General features: G+C 45.3%; 2 non-coding genes across 2 annotated transcripts; one reads left to right on the plus strand and one right to left on the minus strand.

The window, feature by feature from the left end:
- The first annotated feature begins 347 nt into the window (after window positions 1–347).
- On the plus strand, window positions 348–420 carry trnak-cuu (transfer RNA lysine (anticodon CUU)). Its single transcript has one exon. It is a non-coding gene; the product is annotated as a tRNA-Lys (tRNA).
- A 1963-nt stretch (window positions 421–2383) lies between these two features.
- Window positions 2384–2457, minus strand: trnan-guu (transfer RNA asparagine (anticodon GUU)). Its single transcript has one exon. It is a non-coding gene; the product is annotated as a tRNA-Asn (tRNA).
- Window positions 2458–5457: the final 3000 nt, after the last annotated feature.

The following is a 5457-nucleotide window of genomic DNA, read 5'->3' on the forward strand; positions in this document are numbered from 1 at the left end:
ATACAACCGTAGAATCAGCAGAAAATCAGGATATTCGGACCATAGCACCTAATATTCCGCCCATAGTGCAAGAGTAAGGATATCCTGCTCCAATTGTACAGGGCCCTGGTGAGACCACACCTGGAGTACTGCGCACAGTTTTGGTCTCCTTTTCTGAGGAAGAATACACTTGCCTTGGAGGTGGTACAATGGAGGTTTACCAGACCGATTTCTGGGATGAGAGGACTGTCCAATGGTGAGAGATTGTGCAGAATATGCCGATACTCTCTGGAGTTTCGAAGAATGAGAGGTGATCTCATTGAAACGGACAATATTCTGAAGGGGATTGACAGGGTAAATGTTGAGAAGCCCGGCTAGCTCAGTCGGTAGAGCATGAGACTCTTAATCACAGGGTCGTGGGTTCGAGCCCCACGTTGGGCGATTGCTTTTCATTAAACTTTTGTGTTGCTTTCGCGGGTCAATATCATTAATGAACCCATGATCTTCTTTTGCACAATGATAAAAATGCGAACTGAGGGAGAATTGATAATTTAATCAAATAATGAAAGCAGCGCCTCAGACCGCTCGGCCGTCCTTACTGTTAGATGTTCCAGATACAAGTTATTACTCTGGAAAGTTTCAGACCGGGCGGTTGTTCAGGGCTGCTGGAAGGCCCAGTGACCGGGATAACCTCTCCCCTGGGGTTTTCCTGAGCCTGTGCTCGGTGTACGGGGAGCTTTGGTCCGGGTCCGAGGTAGCTTGTATCCCAGGGATGGACAATAACCCTCTGAGCTCTGGAACTTGGGAAGAGCGAATCATAAATGAGTTGTTTGTGGGTTTCAAATGCAGCTGAGATCCGCTGGTGTAAACCGAAAGTGTTGTTTCACAGAATGAATGAAATGCTGACAGGGACAGTCAAAACTTCAAAAAGTGAACTTTAATAACTCATGAAACTTTAATCCTTGATGAAGTTTTATCCCCGATCTGATTTTACACAATCTGTATTGGAGGAGACTGGTTTTAAATGTGCATTGCTCATTCAACAATGCATCCAAAGCAGTTTTTATTGCAGACAAGTTTTTGTTTGAGAAATAATGTTTCTGCGCAGGCTTGAACCGGGAACTTTTCACGTGTGAAGGAAATGTGATAACCTCCACACGACAGAAATTGCTGCTGAGCTCAGTGCCCAGAGAGAAGAGTTCAGCAACAAGCTGAAATGCTCAATCCCTCTCTCTGCAAAAAGTTCCTTTCACAAACATTTCTCTGACCAGAACGGCACCAAACAACAATGTCCTCCTTTCAAAGCCATTAAACTCCCCAATTTCCACGTCTGCAATTTTAAGGACAAGGACTGAAAGCGCTTTGCGATCAGAAAATTGCAGGAAACCCTTTGCGGTTAATGACAGGACTTTTGATGGTTGATTTCTGTTCACATCTTGTGTTATGTATTTAACCCTTGACAACCTGTGCACACCATCATCAGAGGGCCTACCTGTCGGAGTCCCAAGGGATCCAAGTATCCCTTGGGAGCAAGGTATGTAAGCAGGCCACCCATGAGGTACCTGTACTCTGGAGTCTTATTAAAGGAGCTAAGGTCATACTTACTCAGTGTTCACAATACTAAGTTTCATCCTTTATTATGAGCGTATCAATTGGCGACGAGACAATGAACAACCACGCAAAAATGCAAGGAACAGTTGGTATCCTGGAGAAGTTCTCAGAAGTGGACGATTGCGAAGCCTTTGTGGAGATACTCGACCAATACTTCGTGGCCAATGAGCTGGAAGGCGACGAGAACGCTGCCAAATGAAGGGCGATCCTCCTTACCGTCTGTGGGGCAGCAACCTATGGACTCATGAAGAATCTGCTAGCTCTGGTGACACCAACAACTAAATCCTATGAAGAATTGTGTACGCTGGTCTGCGAGCATCTAAATCCGAAAGAAAGCGTTCTGATGGCGAGGTATCGGTTCTACACCTGCCAACGGTCGGAGGGCCAGGAAGTGGCGAGCTATGTCGCCGAATTAAGGCGCCTCGCAGGACATTACGAATTTGAGGGATTCCTAGAACAAATGCTGAGAGACATTTTCATGCTAGGCATTGGCCATGAGATAATTCTTCGCAAACTGTTGACTCTCAGAATCTGAGCAAAGCCATAATGATCGGTCAGACAATTTCCACCAGTTCCTTTAAACCCAGTAACGTAATTTATTTCTCGTGGACTGGATGGAGGACTAGGTCCATGTAAAAAATTGTTATCGTTTTCCATGAACTAAATGTTCATAAACGTATTGGAGTGGGAACTCACTGGCAATGTTTGCGGAATATATTCGTGCAGCCAAAACGCACAATGACAACCTGGAACTGTGCAGCACCGAATCCTCGAGGAAAACAGTTAAAGGCTTCGTCCCTGGGTGGGCTCAAACCACCAACCGTTCGGTTAACAGCTGAATGCGCTAACCCATTGCGCCACAGAGACTAACTTAAATGTAAACTGCAAGACATCCCAAACCAGGGTTTCAGTCAGTTAAAGCTTCAGATTGCTCCGACCGGAATGGAACTTGTTCACTCTCAGTTGTACTTTTACCAAATAAAGGGAGGGACATTCATTGTGGATGCATGGAAGCAGTCTGGTCCCGCACACTGCAGCCACTTCCATGTCACCGCCAACCAGCTCTCCCACAACCGGTGAGATCTACCTTCCAGCCTTCCGGTGCCTTGTCTGTGACAAAGTATACTGATTGTCGCAAAGCCAGTCGTCGGTTTTAATTACTTTTCATCTCCTGACTGCAGATAAACCTGAACAAAAGGATTACAGCGACAGTTGGATTCATCATTTCTTTGCTTGGTGAAATTTCAAAGATTGAAAGTGACGCACATCAACCCCAAACCTCGTCACCGACTCGCGAACCGCTACACGCTGCTCCCGTGAGATGGAAGCCTAGTTGCTGTTTCAAGCTTGAATACTGGTACAAGCAGAACTCATTCAAAGAAAGTCCAAGTCCCTGATAATTTGCACCGAACTCCTTCGCAAAGAGTTGAGGTTCGTGTGGGGTGATTTGGGCACATCTTTCCCCACACGACAACACTTCAAACATAACTCAACGACTGTAAAGCGCTTTAACGCATCATGAGTTCCTGAAAGGTGTTCCAGAAATGCAAGTCCTTCTTTGCAAAAGTTCGATGTAATTTCAAAATTGGCGGCAGAATAGTGGGCTCGGCCGGGATCACTCGCAAATTTCAATTAAAAAGCCAGAAACGAGAATCATACCCCTTGACCAACAAGCTAACTTTTTGACAAACTTGGAGATAAGGTGTAACTTTTATAAAAGCATTTTTTGTGTGTAGCTATTCTTGGCAGAAGGAGCACATGAGATCGATTCAGTGACTTTGCTTTTTCGACCTGTCTTCTGAAGCGCCGCACGGTCCCACTCCGACAGTCAATGTGCTGTTGGGACGTTAGTGTATCCAGGCTGTGGGTGGCCACCCTGAGCGCAGCAGAGGGGTTTCTGCATTAGTTCTGGGTGGGGACAGTATTTCCTCTTCGCTCTTCCTCTTGTCTGTATCGTTGAGCTTTGGTTTCTCTATTTATTCCCCTGGCTCAGTTTCTAGTCTTTAAAAGGGAACAAAAGATGAAATGGGTGTCACTGTGGAACAATTTCTCTCGCTCAAAGTTAGATGCACTACCGTCGCGCCATGAGGTCTCGGCAGCTAGCCGTTGATATTCAGGTCCATAAATAAATATATATTTTTATATTTATACAAATTATCGAAGCTGTTCTATGGTCGAGTGGTTAAGATCTCGAGCATTAAACTTCTTTCCATTCTCAATCAGTTCATCGCAGAAAAATAATTGAGGTGTGTGAGAGGATTAATGATTGCTGTAATTGCCTTTAATAACCCCACTACTATCTGTTACAGAATGAGCTTACACACTCTCCCGCTTCTCCTGCCCTTTGCCGGACAGGTGTTCGGGGTTTAATTTTACAAACTGGGTGTGTTCGCTGATCGCGGTGAGACGGTAGGAGCCTCTGTGGCCCCACTGTGATGATGTGGAAGTGAACACGGTGGCTGGGTGATCCGTGACATTTCTGTAAAGGCAGCGGAGGAGAAGGATTGAGAGCTTTGAGTGTGGGACAGAAGTTGTTTAAGGTGAGCCAGCACATTCCCGATCAGCACAGAGGGAGCTCACTGGTCAGCTCCCCTCTGTTGGGGCTGCTTTGCCAGAGGTTTCCGTAGTGTAGTAGTTATCACGTTTGCTTAAAACGTGTAAGGTCCCTGGTTCGATCCCAAGTGTGAGCATTATGTTTAAACTTGCTGTGGATGAACAATCAGAGCTGAGTTTCGTCTCCGAGCAAATACTGCCTGACCTGCTGAGATTTCCAGCATTCGCTGTATTTATTGATTAAAGTATCGACTCTCCATCAGTTAGCATTTCTTTCATTGTGCAAAAGAAGGTGATGGGTTAATTAATGATGCTTTCCCATGGAAGCAACACAAAAGTTTAACAAATAAACATATGGTGACTGGCAGGTGAGCGCTGCTTCTGACACCCGGTGGGAATGGGCGGGGATTTTAAAGCCCCTTTTATTGCAGAACCTTCATATAGACGAACATCTCAGACTCAGTGTTTAGGCCTCGTGGTGCAGCGGTGGTGTGTCTGCCTCTTGATCAGAAAGTTGCGTGTTTTAATCATGTTGAGGTCCCTGTTCCTTTGGATAATTCCAGAATTAATATTTTCTTTGCTGTTTCACAATAACCAGACCCTTGCTCCAAGGTCTGTCTCACTGTTTACCCTTGTCAGGCAGAGATACGCCTGCTGTCCTCATTTACTTCATGTGACAGGACACAAAAGTTCAAAATCAAACTGCAGGTGGCCACACATAATATTGAGCAGTCAGGATGGCCGAGCGGTCTAAGTTGCTGCATTCAGGTTGCAGTCTGCTTTGAAAGCGTGGGTTCCGTGGTGTAGTGGTCATCACATTCACTTAACACGCAAAAGGTTCCCGTTTCAAAACCAGCTGAAAACGTGCTCAATTAAATATGAGAAGCATTGAATAATGTGCACTTCTGGTTCAGTATTAACAAAGCACAATGTCTCCCAGTCCTGCTATATTTGCTGAATACTCTGAACAGTTCGGTAGACATTAAAACTCTGCAGTTACCAGCCCTGACGGTGCAGAAAGCCCCTCTCAAAGCTGCACGTTCCAGCTGCTTTCAGTTGAGTTGTGAGAGATTATTGATGGATCCTGCAGCTGTAAAAGGAAAGATGTGTTAGAGTGGTCATGAAACGAGGCCATGTGGGTTGAATTAAAGAAAAAAAAAGGGCGATCATACTACTGGGAGTGCACTATAGACACCCAGGCAGTTCGAGGGAGATAGAAGAACAAGTATATGGGCAGAATGTTGAGAAGTGCAAAACCGATAGAGCTGTAATAGTTGAGGATTTTAACTACCCGAATATTAACTGGGAAAATGA

Source organism: Pristiophorus japonicus, unplaced genomic scaffold (assembly GCF_044704955.1).
Source record: "Pristiophorus japonicus isolate sPriJap1 unplaced genomic scaffold, sPriJap1.hap1 HAP1_SCAFFOLD_130, whole genome shotgun sequence".
NCBI lineage: Eukaryota > Metazoa > Chordata > Chondrichthyes > Pristiophoridae > Pristiophorus > Pristiophorus japonicus.